Here is a 19,291-nt window from a genome sequence, read left to right on the forward strand (position 1 = left end):
TACTGATGCAGTGACGATACGGATGTCAACGAAAGACTACAGGTAGACTAATGTTGGGTTTCTTCCTTTATTTTGTACTTTTAGCTACTAAAAAAACCCCAAAAGAATAAAAACACTTTTGTCAAAATACGTTTTTTACAGCACAAACAGAGAATAAAGGAAACACAAATTGATCCGCTTGAAAACACTAAAAATAAACATGTTTACTAAAAAAACTTTTTATGTAACACTTTTTATTTCTTTAGGAGTCCGCATAAACAGTGCTGGGTGGCTTCTGTATACAATTCACTGACTAAATTTCAAGGAATTACTGTAAAATGTTAACGAATGAACAGTTCTAACAAAGCCAATAAGTAATTTCCTTCCTGTAAGCTCCCAGTTTGTAGTCACAAAGAGCAGTTGATGTGCCATTGGGGAAACTGTAAACAATTGTTTTTTATTTAGATTTTAAAACATGTAAATATAGTCTTACTTTACCAGCAGAGACTGTATCTCATAGTGTCTCCTAACAGTACATTGTATATCTCTAGTAATATCTATTTATGGATCTGTTTAATAGATGTTTTCTAATGGAAATAAATAATTAAGCCCTTTTTTCAATTGATCATTTGGCAAATCAATGTCAAATTCTATTTTTTTTCATTACTTCTGTTTTCACAGAAACTTAAATTTTCTTGTTTTTTTGGCATAATGTGTCATTTGGACCCTTCCCTTTTCAATTTATTGAAAGTCATGACATCTGACGATATATTATTCTGGACCACCTCCTAAAAGTCTAGACCAGGGGTCTGCAACTTGAGTGTCCGGAGCCACATGCATCTCTTTTTTTTTTTTTTTTTTTTTTTTTTTTTTTTTAACTTGTCCTGTCCAACAGCTAGGCAAACAGATGAGAGCTGAGGGCCTCTTGTGTTGGACATATTTTATTCTAACAAGAGGGGTTATTCATATTCAGACAAACCAAAGGTATGTCTGAATAAACCCCTTTTGTAATTGAGGCCAAACTTTATTAATTTCAATCATGTTTGAAAATCTTTGGTGTTGGACCGGACGGAAAAGGAAAGAGGGGAACAAGAGAGAGGGACGTTAGAGAGAGGGGGGGGTAGGAGGGTGATAATAGGAGGGGAAGGGGGGTAAGACCATGAAGCAGCATAGAGCAGGCAGGTTTACTGGTTGTTTATCGTTACGGTACGGTTCAAATGTAGTACAAAAAGGGCGGGGCCTGTTCACACACACTCAAATATTATCAACACACCTGCTAGCCGCAGAAATGTCCACATGTCAACATGCACACAAAACAGATAGTGTTCACGAACGCATACTTATGCCTTTAAACCAACTAGTGTGAAATCTTTCATTCATTCAATCATGCAAACTATTAGTGCAAAGGTGAGCTAACACCTGTGCTCAGGTGAGTGTTTATGTCAGAGGTGGGCACTGAGGGCCGCATTCCTGCATGTTTTCCAGCATACCCCGCTCTGGCATGTTCTAATTGGCTGGACACACCTGAACCAGGTAATCAGCCATGAGTAGGGCAAGATTATTGGCTGGACACACCTGAACCAGGTAATCAGCCATGAGTAGGGCAAGACTATCTGGAAATCATGCAGACACACCGGCCCTCGAGGCCTGGAATTGCCCACCCCTGGTTTATGTTCTTCTAAAATGGATGGTGGAATGTGAAAAGAAGGAGGAGGAGCGCCCAGCCACCCCCACACCCATACCCCCGCCGCAGCAGCAGCGGCAGCCGGAATTCCCCCAGCGCCACACGGGAACAGGCAGGGAACAACCGCCCCCCGGGCGACCAAGACCGCCACCCAGGCCAGGGCCAGCAGGACCGCCGCGAGGCCCCCAGAGCCAGAGAGCAGGGAGGCGCAGAGGGAAAGAGAGCGCCGCCCCAGCCCAGCCAGGAAAGCAGCCCCCCGCCGCGCCGGAAGAGCCCAACGCAGGGCCCCACCGGAGAGGGACGCCCACAGCCCCAGACGAGCACCCCACCACCACCCAGGAGTTCCGGGCATCCCCCCGCCCCGACCCCAGGTACGAGCCAGGACCCCCCAAGGGAGACCCGCTCCGCACTCCAGGCAGCCACCCACCCGGGCCCACGGTTGGTCCAGGTAGGAGCAAGGCAGGGGCCCGCCGCCCCCGCCCAGGAGGGGGGAACCCCGGGGAAAAAAGGGCGGCCCATAAGGGATGTTATAAATATGGCCCGACCAGGCTCGGCCATGTTGGAAGTTTGGCGGGGCCCAGCGCCCAGGGGCAAGGACCAGGACCCACCCCCCAGGGACAGCCACATGCATCTCTTTTATTCCTCCATTTTCGCTCTTTGGCTTTGAAAAAAAAGAGTATTCAATTTGAATAAATAATTAATTTGTAGTTTTGGTTACTTTATTTTAGTTAATTAAGTTTAGTCATTTATGGTTAGATTTTTAATGTGCCAGATAACCAACTAAAATATTGATAAAATATTTAATTTACTTTCCATCCATTCATAATGATAGAAAATGTCAGACTTGACTTTGCTTTCTTAGCATTTTTATTCAAGTAAATCTGTAGCAAGAGGACACTGGGTGGATTTTATTTTGAAAGAAACTTTGATGTGCTGCTGGCAAAAAAAACAGTATTTTTATATAACAGCTCTCTGAGTTTAGGTTGGTAGAAATTGGTCCCAAATGGGTCTTTTATTGTGAAAGGTTACAGACAACTGAAGTTTTTGGGGAACAAAAAAGGAAAGAATAGAATTAAATTGAGGTAGAGAGAGTCCAGATGACTTAGAAAAAAAAAGAACACCATTCGTGGACTCTATTTATTTTTATTGATTTACGTTTAATCTGAAGGAACAGCGCTTTAGGCCGATAAAAACCTGCTCTGCTAATATGCCACAGTCTACAACCGTCAGTGCTTTTTCAAAAAACACTTGAAGGCAAGTCTGGATGGAGTATTTAGGCTTTTACACACTATTACAATAACTACAAAACTTAAAGAAAATCAAAAGTTGAAGCTGTCTAGCAGTGATCATGCCTCCGTCTTTGAGTAGTCCTGTCTTGTCCTGTCTTTTTTTTGGCAAATTTCAACAAATCAAAACACACAATTTGCTTCATAAAACTCGACTGATGACATTCCATTGCAGCTCCAAGAGCAATGAGCACAAGTTAGCAGAGATCCCTGTCACTCTAGCTGCAGAGTGTAATGGCAAAGAAATCCGGGTCAAATCAGTACAGAATGCTAAAAGGTCTTACATGCACTCACAAACAAGTGCACATGGTCACACCCTGGCAGCTCATTAGAGGAAAAAGCTGTGTACAACATGAGTTTTCTGCCAACATTGCTTCAACAGAAGATACCAGAACATGCAGGAAAAGAAAAGAAATCAAGTTAAGTGAAGAAAGAAAAAGAAAACCAGGTAATCAGAGAGAAAAGTTTAAGTTTTTCACAAATAATTGTAACATCTTGGATCTTTAAAAAAAACAAACAAACTCACCCTAAAAATAAAAATCCAGCCATTTGGCTTTTCTATCCGCAACGTCCAGGGGACAGCCAAGTTGTTGGATTAGTTAAAATTTGCATGCCCAAAGAGCAGCCCTCTACATAGTTTGCACATGAACATGTAACCCTGCTTAAGTTACTTAGTTGTTCTCTTTCATTTAGTGTAATTTTCAGTTTCACCACTGGTGGCAGTCAACATTTTAAATGTTGGTTTTTTGGGATTTGCCAGGGGTGATCATCCTGTCATTGTTTTTATCTTTGACGTCTTTTCAACTTTTATCAAAGCATAGCGTCAGAGGAAAAAAGACTTCAGCGAGTTAGAGTGTACCCAGGAAGAGAAATCTTGTTGAAGAGCGACGTTGGACTTTGTTAATTTTGTGGAAAAATACGTTACCTCGACTGGTTTTTTTCTTGGTGCACATCTAGATCCCAGACCTTCCTTCGTTCAACTCATCTACTCCATCATCATTCCGTCATCTTACCTCCTTGGTTCATCTCATTTCATCTCATCTCATCTACTGGTTGGACATTAAGTGGGTTACCTTTATTTTTTTGAGTGCACTCAAAGGGTTATTTATTTTTATTCTAAAGAAAAGAGAAAGTTGGACTCAGATTTAAGTTTTCTTTTTGAGATCTCAATTTTATTTGAACCTCCTTTTCATGTCAGTGGCCACTTGTTTTTTTGTTGTGAAGTGTTAAATATAAGTAATTCACTCAGTTCTTCAGACTGTTATTTTGTATTATTTTATTGCCTAAACCTAAGTATTCTTTTGTGGTTCAACTATAAATCATACATTTCTATGGGGTGGAATATTCCTGGCTAAATACTGGGATACATGACAGTCAACAATCTCCTCATTGAACCTAGACTTAGAGTAACTCCATTTGAAGGGATTTAGAGCTGTTACACACAGCAGCACCGTTTAGGGGTTACATAAAGTGGCGAGCTAGCTAGGAGATTGTTACAGCATTCATATTTGACACCACCCAAGTTTGATAACTGCTTGTACGTTGTTTACAAAATGGACATTTGTAATCAATTTGATTTGCATGGGCCTAGTTGTCTGTTTGTAACAGGCATAAGTGATGCTTATACTGATACTGACATTGCTGCTTATTTTAAAGTCAATGGGGATATTAAGAAAATAGTAAGAGTCCCTGATGACCCAGATCAGCCCCAAGGCAGAGTTCTTATTGAGTATGCAATGGAGCGGACAGTATCAAGACTTGATCCTGCACAACTGGGCAATCAACCGAGCCCTGATGATCCAGATGTTACATGGTATGTCAAAACCATTCGTGAAGTATGTCAAGAAGAACTGGGAAGAGAGTTGGCCCAGAGGTGTCTGGCTGAATTAAGCTCCCTTGCAGGTACTAGTAAAATTAGCTTTTGGGATGCTTTGCAGCCTGAACGGCAAAAAGCCCAGCCTGATTTTGTCCTTCCTTCAAGTCCAGATACTCACCTTCACTCTCCTGATCAGCTTGCTTCTACCATAAGCAAAGAAGGTGAGGCTCGTGTGCTAGGTGCAGTTCGGTCTAACGCCACCAAGGAAATTCCACAAAATCCAGGCGTTCACAATATTCCATTGAGTGCTGCTACAGATGCTCCCATTTTTGATGAAGCCACTGTGAACCCGCCTTACGTTCAAAAGGTCATTGTGGAGCACTTTATTCGCAATGACTCATCAACCTCCAGCTATAGCCAAAGCCGGATCAGAACTTTCTCTGGGCGGGTGCCAAAACCAAATGGCGAGGTTGATTACGATGCCTGGCGTACCCAGGTGGACTTGCTTCTCAGCGATCTGTCATTGTCTGACTTCCAAAAAGTCAGAAGAATTTTGGAAAGCCTTCTTAGCCCAGCTGCTGACATTGTCAAGCCACTTGGGACAAATGCAGCTCCCCAGACTTATCTCAGTCAGCTTGATTCTGCATTTGGAGTTGTAGAAGATGGTGAAGAGCTGTTTGCTACATTCTTAGGCTCCAACCAAAATTCAGGTGAAAAACCTTCCATCTACTTAAACCGTCTACAAACTCTTCTGACTAAAGCCATATCTAGAGGGGGAGTCTTAGCTACTGAATCAGATAAATATTTGCTTCGGCAATTTTGTAGGGGCTGCTGGGACCAAAGTCTAATAGTTGGCCTCCAGCTTGAGCACAGAAAAGCAAATCCGCCATCATTCCCTGAATTATTGCTACTTTTGAGGACAGAAGAAGATCGAAGAGCAGCCAAAATCGATCGCATGAAGAAGCATCTGGGAAGCGCAAAGGCCGCAACACACATGCATTCAGTCTTAAGCATGCCAGTAATCGAAAATGAACCAGCCACAGCAAAGAAACATGACATTAGTTCAAAACTCGAAAAGGAAGTGGCAGAGCTCCGCAAACAAGTGGAAAAGCTAACACAAGAAGGGAGAAAGGAGCAGAAACCAGAGAGGGTTCAAGTTAACCTCACGAAAGGAGAACTGCCCATCCAAAGTGAACATTTAGTTGCTCATGCTTTAAACAGAAACCCAGTTGCTGAAACACCTACTCCACCTAGGCCTTGGTTCTGTTTTAAGTGTGGAGCAGATGGACACATTGCAGCAAAATGCAGTTTTGAAGCTAATCCTGGCCTTGTCCGACGAAAGAATGCAGAGCTCAGAGACAAGAGAGATCAATTCTGGGCCCAACATGCAGCCCACAGAACATCTTTAAACTGGTAGAGGCTCCTGCCGTGGGACGACCGGGAGCTGAAGACCAAAATCAGATAAGTCCCATAGCAATGACTCTTAGTGAATGTTTCCCAGAACACAACAATGAGCCGAGTTTTAAACTGCCTCCTGGACTTGTAGGTCCCCGCTGTACCTCTAAAGTCACTGTAGGAGACGTAACATGTGAATCCATTCTTGACACCGGCTCCCAAGTAACAACTATTTCAGAAACTTTTCACTCTAGGCACTTGTCAACCCTACCTATACATACACCAGCTTCTCGAGGTTGAAGGTGCTGGAGGACAGTCAGTGCCTTATCTTGGTTATGTCGAAGTCCTTTTAACTTTTCCTGAGAGTGTGACTGGCACTAAAGAGCAGTTATCGGTTCTTGCACTCATTGTTCCAGAATGTCACTTTAACAGCAGAATTCCAGTTTTGGTAGGCACCAATGTCTTGTTACAGCTCTATCAATGTGGGGTTAGTCATGAAAAGTTCCAGTTTCTTAAGAGGTCAGACAGTATTGCTCTTCTGCTCCAGCATGTAGTTCAAGTGCATAAGAGTGAAACTAAAGCCTGTCTTGTAAAGTTACATGGGGAGAAGCCCATTACTATTCCAGCTAGACATAGAATGTGCCTTTTTGGAGATGTCAGAGTGGGAAAAGCAAATCCCCACACTTCTTTTGTCCTTGAACCCCCTGAGCCTTCATCTTTGCCTGGAGGGTTGTTTCTCCAGTGCACACTAATTAACATTAACACTAAAGCCTCAAGCAAGATTCCTGTTGTCTTAAGTAACACCACAGATCACAATGTTACCCTGCCCTCAAAGTGTATCATTGGAAGAGTATCTGCTGTACAGAGTGTAATGCCCTCAACCTCTACGCTGCTCGCTGATTCTCATACATCAGTTGGCAAACATTCATTCAACCTCAGTGAGTCCCCAGTGCCTGAGGAGTGGAAACAACGCATTATAGACAAACTCAACTCGATCCCTGAAGTTTTTGCAGCTGATGATCTTTCTTTTGGCCACACTTCTGCAGTAAAGCATCATATCCGTTTGCAGGATGAGACACCCTTCAAAGAGCGATCGAGGCCTATACATCCCAGTGATCGAGAAGCTGTTAGACAGCATCTCCGAGAACTGCTGGATGCAGGGATTATTAGGGAATCCGAGAGTCCATTTGCATCACCAGTAGTCGTTGTAAAGAAAAAGAATGGGAAAATTAGGCTGTGCATCGACTATAGGAAACTTAACACTCGCACCATTAAAGATGCGTATGCCCTTCCCAACATTGAGGAGACCTTTTCAGCCTTGAACGGAGCTAAATGGTTTTCAGTGATGGACTTGAAGTCTGGTTATTACCAGGTGGAAATGGCAGAGGAAGACAAACCAAAAACCGCATTCACATGCCCATTAGGTTTTTATGAATTCAATCGTATGCCACAGGGCATCACAAATGCACCCAGCACATTTCAACGCCTTATGGAGAAATGTGTTGGTGATTTGCATCTGAGCGAAGTTCTGGTGTTTTTAGATGATCTTATTGTCTTCTCCCAGACACTTGAAGAGCATGAGGCGAGACTCATGAAAGTGTTGAGTCGTCTAAAAAGCTATGGCCTCAAATTGTCTCCAGAGAAATGCCAATTTTTCCGATCCTCTGTGAAGTACCTTGGTCATATTGTAGATGCACAAGGGGTCCACACAGACCCAGATAAAGTTTCTGCCCTGAAGAATTGGCCCCGTCCTGCAAACAGAGAACAATTAAAATGTTTCCTAGGATTTGCAGGATATTATCGGCGATTTGTAGATGGCTTTTCAAAAATTGCCAGGCCTCTAAACATTCTCACTTCTGGGTACTGTCCACCTAAAAAAAGGGGAAAAGTCTACAAAGTGACAAGAACTAAACCTGGCATAAACCCCCGAACACCCCTTGGTGAACAGTGGACACCAGAATGTGAATCTGCTTTCAGAACACTAATCGACAAGCTAACAACAGCCCCTGTTCTTGCGTTTGCAAACCCTGAACTACCTTATGTCTTGCATACTGATGCTTGTTGTGAAGGATTGGGTGCTGCACTTTACCAAGAACAAGATGGAAAGCTTAGGGTGATTGCTTATGCCAGCAGAGGGTTGTCAAAGAGCGAGAGGAACTACCCAACTCATAAACTAGAGTTTCTGGCTTTAAAATGGGCAGTATGTGAAAAATTCTGTGATTACCTTTATGGTTCTTACTTTACTGTCTTAACTGATAACAACCCACTCACTTATGTCCTCACATCTGCTAAGCTTGATGCAGCTGGACATCGCTGGTTAGCTGCTCTCTCAACCTTCAGATTCAACATCAAGTATCGTGCTGGAAATACTAATGGTGATGCGGACGGTCTGTCAAGGCGACCACAGGCAGCCCCTCAAGAGGATCATGAGTATTTGCAGGAAAGGGACAGGATTAACAGCATGGCAAAGCGCATACTGGAGACAGAAATTCCCTCTGATGCAGTTTCTGCAGTGTGCCAGCATCATTCAGTAATGTTGCACTTGCCTGTCTTTGCAGAATCTCTTGCTGTGAATGCATCGTCAGTACCTGATCTGTTTTCTGATCAAAGCCAAACCACCTTGCCTGGCATGACCAAAGAAGATTGGTGTAAAGCACAAAGGGAAGATTTGTCAATTAAGAGAGTGATTGCTTTTCTGGAGAAAGGACAAAAGCCAGATTTGAGAGTTGTTAAAGATGAGCCATTTGAAAGTAAGTTGCTCTTACGGGGATGGGACAGGCTAGAGTTAAAAGACTGTGTTCTTTACAGGAAGTGCTTTGATCGGGGCAGTGAAATCTTTCAGCTCGTGTTGCCAGTAAAATACAGGGACAGAGTCATGCAAGGTCTCCATGATGAAGTTGGTCATTTGGGGGCAGAGCGTGTGTTAAATCTTGCTCGTGCTCGTTGTTACTGGCCAAAGATGAAAGAGTCTATTGATCATAAATGTCAGACATGCGAGCGGTGTTTTAGAAGGAAAGCTCGACAGCAGAGGGCAGCCCCTATGGTGACTATTCAGACGACATACCCACTAGAACTACTTTGCATGGACTACTTGTCCCTTGAACCAGACAGTCGAGACACTAGAAACATATTGGTTATCACAGACCATTTTACCAAGTTTGCCGTAGCTGTGCCTACTAAAGATCAGAAGGCCAAAACAGTTGCGAGAGCTTTGTGGGAGAATTTCTTGGTGCATTATGGGTTCCCTAGTCGTCTTCATAGTGATCAGGGGCGGGACTTTGAATCCAGTGTTATCAAAGAACTGTGTTCCCTGATCGGAGCGGAGAAGGTGCGTACGACACCATACCATCCACAGGGAAATCCAGTGGAGCGGTTTAACAGGACTCTGCTAAGCATGCTTGGAACTCTAGATGAGAAAGATAAACACCACTGGAGAGATTTTGTCAAGCCACTTGTACATGCGTACAACTGTACAAGGAATGATACCACTGGTTACTCTCCATACGAGTTGATGTTTGGCCGGCAGCCTACACTACCTGTTGACCTAATTTTAGGTTTCAACCCTCCTATGGAAAACCACACGACACACTCGGAGTATGTCGAAAACTTGCGTCAGCGACTCCAAGAGAGTTATGCACTGGCAGCAGAGAACTCCAAGAAAATGGCAGCTAGAAATAAGCTCAGATATGATGCAAGTGTCAGAGCTGCTGATTTATCTGCAGGTGATCGTGTCCTGGTGAGGAATGTCAGCATACGTGGCAAGCATAAGTTGGCTGACAAATGGGAAAGGCCCATCCATGTTGTCGTCAAGCAGGTGGCAGGTGGCCCTGTTTATGTTGTGAAGCCAGAGTTTGGAAATGGTCCACATCGCACCCTACACAGAAACTTGCTTTTACCCTGTGGATTTCTGCCAATAGAGATTTCTCCTGAACCACAATCACCAAAAAGAAAGCCATGGAAAAAAATATTAAGAAGCAGTAAAAGAAGTGGACATGAAGTGGAATCTGATGAATCAAATGATGAAGAAAATGAGGATTTCTGTCTCGGAGGACCCCAACCGTTAACCACATGGGGCCCTTATGTGGAGGAGTTTGATACCATCCCAAACCACCCTCTTCAGGTATCCCTAAACCCTAACGCTCCTGAGTTTAAGGCCCAACAACAACAACAGGCAAGAATACCTCAATCTGTCACGCCTCTCCTGTCAGATGATTCTCGTAGGAGTGTAACCCAGTCTCCAGTCGAACAAAGCGATCATGTCATTATTGACATACCAGACAGTGAAATGAGGCAGGAAGAGGAAGTGGATACAGGCACTATTTCAGCTCATGAAGAAGATGCTTTAAATGAGCCTGACCACATTCACCTCTCTAATCTCTCGGAACTACCAAGAAGAGTGCTTCCACTGGAACTCAGACGTTCTCAGAGAGAAAGACATCCTCCCCATAAATTAACCTATGATGAGTTAGGGAAACCTTTGATCCTTGCCCTAAACCAACTTTTTGAGATGCTCAACGTTATTATTCCCAACATCAAGTCTTAGTTGGCTGTAATTTGCATGAAGGGACTCATGCAGTCTAGAGGGGGAGAATGTAACCCTGCTTAAGTTACTTAGTTATTCTCTTTCATTTAGTGTAATTTTCAGTTTCACCACTGGTGGCAGTCAACATTTTAAATGTTGGTTTTTTGGGATTTGCCAGGAGTGATCATCCTGTCATTGTTTTTATCTTTGACGTCTTTTCAACTTTTATCAAAGCATAGCGTCAGAGGAAAAAAGACTTCAGCGAGTTAGAGTGTACCCAGGAAGAGAAATCTTGTTGAAGAGCGACGTTGGACTTTGTTAATTTTGTGGAAAAATACGTTACCTCGACTGGTTTTTTTCTTGGTGCACATCTGGATCCCAGACCTTCCTTCGTTCAACTCATCTACTCCATCATCATTCCGTCATCTTACCTCCTTGGTTCATCTCATTTCATCTCATCTCATCTACTGGTTGGACATTAAGTGGGTTACCTTTATTTTTTTGAGTGCACTTAAAGGGTTATTTATTTTTATTCTAAAGAAAAGAGAAAGTTGGACTCAGATTTAAGTTTTCTTTTTGAGATCTCAATTTTATTTGAACCTCCTTTTCATGTCAGTGGCCACTTGTTTTTTTGTTGTGAAGTGTTAAATATAAGTAATTCACTCAGTTCTTCAGACTGTTATTTTGTATTATTTTATTGCCTAAACCTAAGTATTCTTTTGTGGTTCAACTATAAATCATACATTTCTATGGGGTGGAATATTCCTGGCTAAATACTGGGATACATGACAGTCAACAATCTCCTCATTGAACCTAGACTTAGAGTAACTCCATTTGAAGGGATTTAGAGCTGTTACACACAGCAGCACCGTTTAGGGGTTACAAACAGCACAGCCATTGGGCTGTTCTTTTGGCATGCAAAAAGGACAAGCCAAGTGGCTGCACAAGTTTTTCATTATTTTCCCTCACTTGTGTCACTTTTAGTACGAGGTCACCAGTTTGGTTTTTCGTTTTCGGCTGAGATTTATTGTTCATGCACAAAAGACACTTCTTTACAGACATATTACTGAAATGTACAAGCCTAGAAATCATGTGGACAAAGTGATATCTTCAACCCACTACTTGTCTCCTTTCTGCATTTCTACAGGTATACTTGTAGCAATCAACAAAGCGCACTCTGGCATGATTGTTCTTGCAGTGACCATTCACCTGGCACATTGCCCTTTTCCCTTTGCCAGGTGTGGGAGCTTGTCACCAAACTCGGTTGTCCTTTTTCGCCTTCTCAGCTCCCGCATGTGCCTGTGCAAGCTTTTTTACTGATTCTGGAAGCTCCCGGTGAATCATACTTGGGTTGAAAGATTTCATGCAGTTGGCAACGACAAACCCACAAACATTGGAGATTGCAGGAAACCTGTCAGTCCCAACTCGTTCCATGCGTGTGCCCTATGTTTCACCTGTTTATTTTAAAATTGATTGTTTAGTTGAATTCTAGCTGAAATATATATTCCAAAACACTTGAAATAGGCCTCCTTTGCCCCCCCCCCAAGTTCAAGACACATGCAGTTAAATTTAATGACTCTAAATTTCTCCTAGGTGTGTATGTGAGTTTGCCTGGTTATTTATCTATGTGGCCCTGCAATGGACTGGGACCCATCCAGGGTGTACCCCTCCCCAATTGCCTGTGACTAGCTGGGATGTGCTCCAGCAGACCCCTGTGATCCTGACCAGGATAAGAAGGCACAGAAAGTGAATGGATAGACAACTGCTATAATCAGCAAATGAGAAGAAGATGTTTATGAAATCGTATCAGAAGAAATATCAATCTAAGTCCAGCTGACGGAATATCTCTTCTACCTCAGAGTCAAATTGGTTGACTTGCTCCAGGAACATTTTCAATGTCTGCACAGTGTTGTAAAATTTAGGCATTTTTGTTTTTCAGTTGACAAACTGGGAGTCAAAGTTTGTCAGAGCTTGGAGGCTCTTTTGAAACAGAAAAATCTCCCCCACCCTGATCTGAGCAAAGAATGTGGTTAGCTAGGACACTGTGATGTCTTCATCCAGAAGATCTGCATTTACAAATGAAAGGTGGCTAATTGTAAGCTGTTGAATTAGTCATTTTGAGCCACCCAGCCTTTTGGCTGTGCTCTGGACGCTGCAGGGGGAGTGAAAAATCCTGGACTTTCTAGTGTTAAGTGTATGATAAAGTGCATTCCTTACCATAAACAACCCCAAAGCGGTATTTTGATCTATTCACGCATTTGTGGGTCTTCCTCTAAAAACCTGTGCACGAGCCACTCCCAGTCCACGAAAACAAGCAGGTTCTCACATTTTGACATAGATAATTGTGGAACTGCCCTCTCTAGAAAGAGCCTGCGCTGCCAGCACTGCCCCCAGGCTAACACACACACCCACTTTCTCAGTGGAGCTAAGGGTGATCAGCTAAACTCTTTGATTTTATATGCACATCCACCTTTGCAAATGTTTCAGATGTTTTTCTGTTTTCATGGGCGAAATGCAGACAGGCTGTGGTCCTGCTGAAGCCATCTCTGGGTTTTTTTTTTTTACTTGTCCTGTCCAACAGCTAAGCAAGCAGATCAGAGCTGAGTGCCTCTTGTATTGGACAGATTTTATTGTTACAATCGGGTTTATGGATCTTCAGGCAGACTGAGTGTATATTTGTATGAACCCCATTTGTACTTGAGGCTAAGCTTTTTTTATGAAAATTATATTTGTATGCATTCCTTGTTGGGCCGGACGGAAAAAATAGAGGAGAGAAAGAAACACAGTGGGATTTCAGAGATGGGGGATAAGGGGTTAGAGTGGGGAATAGTCGATATCACAAAGTTAAAACATAAAAGTGTTGGAAGTAAATTACATTACATAATTTAGTTCACACAGCAACAAAAACAAAGCAAAAAAAACACTCTACACACAACTATTTACAGGTTAGAAGTATAATCATGCATCAATGATTAAAGATTTTTCTCCCAAGATTTTTGCACATAGACAGGTACAAACAACAATCAGCATGCATGATTACCCAGCATGCTAGACGAGTAGTCACGTACGGTGGGCCAGAAGGGTCACAGCACAGCCACAGTAGTCACGTGTTACGGCACTGCGCAGAGCTAGGAAGATGACTAGAGATTGCCATGCACGGTGTAGTACTTGGAAAGAGACTATTCAATAAAAAAAGTCTGAATAACACAGCTACAGCACCTCTCTGTGCTTAATTAAAGATAAGCAAGACAACACACTTGTCAAGTGCAACTCTCGATTAAAGAGGCTAAACTGTCCTCACCTAGCTGACTGAACGGGGTGAGCTAAATTAGTTAGCTCAGCTACCTACCAAACGTAACTTTACCTAGTGTTAGACAAAAATTCTTAGATGCAGATGCCACTATGTGGAGAGCTGGGTAAAATTATATTTTTAGACAAACGTATATTTCTAAGAAATTACATTATCTAGTAAGAAAACACCCTAATTTAGAACAAATATCATGTAGCTCTCAGGAGCGCCGAATAGTTTGAAACTTAATTGTTTTTTTTCTGCCGGTAGGAAAAAAAAGTCCTCATTTTCTGTCATTTCCGTTGTGCTGTGGTTTATGCCGTTGTGCTTGGGGTAATGCTGTTGTGCTGCGGTTTATGCCGTTGTGCTTCGGGTAATGCCGTTGTGCTTCGGGTAATGCCGTTGTGCTTCGGGTAATGCCGTTGTGCTTCGGGTAATGCCGTTGTGCTTCGGGTAATGTCGCTGTGCTTCTGGTAATGCCGTTGTGCTTCGGGTAGTGCCGTTGCATTGTTTCTTTTGTATGTAATGTGAGCCCTGTGGGCCACCGTACAAAACAATACAATAAGCATTCATACATTCATTCAAAGACGTGTCAAACTTAGGATAATTAGATGTTAAATCAAAGATGGCTTGAAAGGGTCTGGAAGGAAGAGAATTTATATAATCCCACCCCTGTTTTACCGTAACCATTTTATTACATGAGTTATCATTATCCGGTTCATAACTTTTCAGCTGATATCAATGCCTTACCAACACAGTATCAATAAGTTAGTATCAATACATCACATGACAATGATGAATTACTTCATAATTATGTAAAGTATATATAAATATGCAGATCAGTTATCTAAAATATTTTCAGATTATTTTCATTAGAAAAATCATGTTTATGATTAAAATAACACCATTAGAAAATAAACATAACAAATCATTACTTTTTTGGATCAAGTGAATTAACATAATTAGAAATCAATCATTTTAACCATCTTTAATAATTGATTAAGCTTTTTAAATTTTTTTTAAATAATAATTAAATTATATATTTTTTAAAAAGAAATTTCATGATTTTTTATTTTAGTAAGGTAATGCTGTGAAATAAAAAGGGTCCATATTCTGTTAAATGTCCAAGGTTGGTATTCCTTCTTCTGCTGATTAACAGCCGTTCTTCTGGGTTTAAACAGAGTTTATAGTTCTATTCGCTGTTATGTCTGCAGACATTAGATTAAGTTTCGTATCCTTCTGCGGCTGTTATCAGCGGCACTGAAAGTTGAAATCAAGTTGTCTGCAGGACAGAACTCTGCTGAAAATCAGGGTCACTTCTGACTTTTAGAGAAAGCGATGAATCCAGGCGCCATATTTCCTGAAATTATATTTTGACTCCAAGATTTATTCTTCTCCAAGTCCTTCATTGTGTAAACAGCGAGAACCTTCCGGTGGACCGGTCCAATGTGAAGCTGCACTGTGAAGCTGCACTGAAAAGACAGAATTAGTGTTTGATTATTTATGTTTTTTTCCCCGTTAATTCTTTCTTCCTTCTTTTTTACATATTTTTCTGATTGTTCTTAATATTTGAACTCAAGACGCTTGTTTGAGACTTTTGCATCTGAAGGAGGTGCTGTAGGAATTTCTGAGGATGGGAGCGGCGATGAAGAGCTTGACGGCCTGCAGCTGTTAAAGAATATCTCACAGAGAGCAGGCGCTGTTACGGCGGAGGGTTAAGGAAAGCACCCAGGCGCAGAGAAGGAGAGGAGGCAGGAGGTTGCAGGGGAACGGGGGCTTTAATAAACAAAACTACAAAACCAAAAACCACTGCTTAAGCAGGCTAGAATACTCGAAACTCTGAAAACACAATAAACTCGAAACCAGGGAACAACACAATATGGACCAGCACAGGAGGAAGGGAATGACAAGACTTAAATACATACAAGGGAACAAGACATAGGTGGAAACACTCAGGACTGACGGGGAAAGATAAAACTCGAAACAACAAGAAGCCGAGGAAAATCTTCTTATACGCTGAGGAAGAAAAGGCTCTAAGGCTTGGTGTCCCGCATTAACCAGAGAGGGTATGTGTTTCCGATGGTTACCAAATTGTGCCGCGCTGCTGCCAAACCTTTGCACTGCAACTGTTGCTCAAATCGCACCACAGGACCTCAAATTGTGTCTGGGGCGGCCGTGGTGCAGCGGTAGGGCGGTCAACCCATGATCGTAAGGTTGCAGGTTTGATTCCCATGTGTCGAAGTGTCCCACTGAACCCCACCTTGCCTCTGGTGGGAGGTTGGCGGAGCCGCCATCAGCGTGTGAATGTGTGTGTGCAATGGGACTGTGACTGTAAAGCGCTTTGGGCCTTCGAAAGAGGGTAGAAAGCGCTGTATAAGTATACGCCATTTACCATTGACTGAACATTGGTATTGGGTTTGGTTTGGACGCAGTTTAACCGTAACCTTAACCCTTCTTCTAGGTTCCTGCGGCCAAGAAAACAGGTCAAAACTCGCTGCACATATTTGGAAAATTACGTGAAAATAATTACTTTCTTTGAGAATAGAGACTGTCAGTTGGTGTCCTTTGTGGCCCCCTATTGTGTCAGGCTCTTCATTTGTGCAAGACGCAGCTACTCAGCTCAGCACCAATGGCCACACCTATGTAGGGGAGATTTTAGGAACAGAGGCTTCAGATAAACATTAATATGGCTTTTTAACACATTTAGGATGTGGGATGTTGGTTAATAACTTCTTAATCATGAATAAAACACCACTGGGACTGTTTTTATAAAAAAAATAAATGTCAAATGTCATAGAGGGACTTTAAGACAGATGAGGGAAAAAAAACAAGATAATTAACCTAAAACAAACTAACTACAAACTATCACAACACATTTGTGCAATGATGTGTTTTTTTATTAACTATTAGATAATTTCATAAATAATCTGATCAAACTGTGTTGACATTTTCTTATTATGCTGTAATCCAAAACAATATTGTACAACCTGTTATCAGAGAGGCCCAGAGCTGTAAATTTAAGGAAGTAATAATTAGTGTTTAGTAGTAAAGAGCAGCAGTGAGTAAACAAAAACACATTGTGTGCACATTTAAATTTTTAAAAACTATACTTATATGTCTATAAATACATTATAAATGGAAACAAATAATTATCAAATGGACAGTAAAATCAAACTAGAAGGAGCTGCATTTCCAGAAGAAAATGCAGGGTTGAATGCTGTATTGCTGAAAGAAAGCTTAATGTGTAAAATAAATGGCTGAACTGAGCTGAAAGAGATCAACATTTTAAAAGTAAAATGGTTAAAAAAAGTAAAAACCTGTAAAAGAGGTTAAGCACAAGAATTCCCTATGCATTTTAATGGAGCAAAAATCCTGGAAAATCTTGGAATATCTTGAAAAGTTCAAAGATTTGAAAGACTAAAAGTCGTAGCTGATAGGAATAAGCTGAAAGGGTTGAACATTGTAATAGTAGAAGGATTAAACTACGTGAAAGTTTGAAGAAGTTTAAAATTGCCTCAAATTTTGGCACAAAATGGCCGCCAAACAGTAGGTGGTGTTGCCATCCCATAATAATCTTGAACCTTATGTTGAAGTCCAAAACCTTGTGAACATTTCAATATTTGAACGGTGTCTCTAGCCAAAAGAATGTTAAAGTTACAATTGTTTAAAGAAGCAAAGGTTTGGCCAATGGAGCAAAAACATTGGAAAATCTGGGAATATCCGGGAATATCTGGAAAAGTTCAAGGATTTGAAGGACCAAAAGTCATAGCTGAAAGGAATAAGCTGAAAGGGTTGAACATTGTAATAGTAGAATGGTAAAAATAGGTGAAAGTTTGAAGAAGTTTAAAATTGCCTCACATTTTGGCACAAAATGGCCGCCAAACTGTAGGTGGTGTTGCCATCCCATAATAATTTTGAACCTTATGTTGAAGTCCAAAACCTTGTGAACATTTCAATATTTGAACGGTGTCTCTAGCCAAAAGAATGTTAAAGTTACAATTGTTTAAAGAAGCAAAGGTGTGGCCAATGGAGCAAAAAGATTGGAAAATCCGGGAATATCCGGGAATATCTGGAAAAGTTCACGGATTTGAAGGACAAAATGTCATAGCTAGAATAAGATGAAAGAGCTGAACATTTTTATAGTCAAACGGTTAAAATAGGTGAAAAATTGTAGAAGGAGTTTAGCTGTGAACTTCTGCACGAAAAATTCTCCATGTATTTCAATGGAGCAAAAATTCCCGGAAAACCTGGAATATCTTAAAAAGTAAAAGGATTTGAAAAACCAAAAGTCATAGCACAAATAAGCAGAAAGAGCTGAACATTTTAAAAGTTGAATGGTTACAATCGGTTAAAAATTGTAGAAGGAGTTAAGCGGCGAAAAACGGCGGAAGATAGGCGTAAAGAATAATAAATAAAGAGAAACAGGAAAACAAAGGGTTGAATGCTTTACAGCATTCAACCAATGAATATGTTCTGTGTTCCTATTTTGGATTTTTTGCTGATATTTATGAGAATTGTATTCTATATGTTAATATGGAGCAAAAAGGAATAATTCACACAGATAACATGAGAGCAATGGTTTATGTTATTTATACCCCACGGTCAAATTTCTGAGTAGTGCATAAACCCCTTTTTAGTTGCAGATCTGGGTGTGTGTTTGCGTGTTTTAGTTAAGGATTTGGCAGTATCGGCTTCCAAAAGAGCAATCGCCTTGATGCAATATGTTCCTCCATGCATGCACTCCGTCCCTCCACCTGCTTTCTCTCTGTGTATTCAATCGGCAATATGATTGAAATGAGTGGGCGATCATTGTGCGTTTTGTGTGTGGCACAAAATCATTGCAGTGAGTAGGCAGTGTAACCAGAAAGATTTTGCGTGGGAGTGAAGCACTATTGAAGTGGACATGATGTTCGAGTATGTGTGTTTGTTTGACAGACAAAGGCCTTTTGTGTTAATTATGAGGCCTGTGGTCACCACACGTGATGATTACAAAAAGAAGTAGCATTTCCCGACAGTTCTGCCTGCTTTACAACTGTCCAGGCCATTTAAACAGCAGATTACGCTGTAACCACACAAATTTTCTGTTTTCCTCAACAATTGAGAGCTTCCACCAACTGGATTATAGCACTTAAAAATAAAAGAAACGTTGCCTAAATGCAACACTATATAATCATATATTGATGTCACGACAGATGATGAAATTCTCAACGATGCATCAAAACATCATGGCTGGAGCATGGAGCAAGATTTGCTGGTGGATTTGCACCACTTTGAAATTTTGCATCAAGGCTCTTCCAACTGTAGGTGGCAGATATGTGCT

General features: G+C 41.5%; 1 protein-coding gene across 2 annotated transcripts in view; it reads left to right on the forward strand.

Moving 5' to 3' along the window:
• The window catches only part of prkcb (protein kinase C beta), a 301,159-nt gene that overhangs the window by 127,298 nt on the left and 154,570 nt on the right, over positions 1-19,291 (forward strand). The window lies entirely within an intron of this gene.

This window comes from Oryzias latipes, chromosome 8 (genome assembly GCF_002234675.1).
Source record: "Oryzias latipes chromosome 8, ASM223467v1".
Taxonomy (NCBI): domain Eukaryota; kingdom Metazoa; phylum Chordata; class Actinopteri; order Beloniformes; family Adrianichthyidae; genus Oryzias; species Oryzias latipes.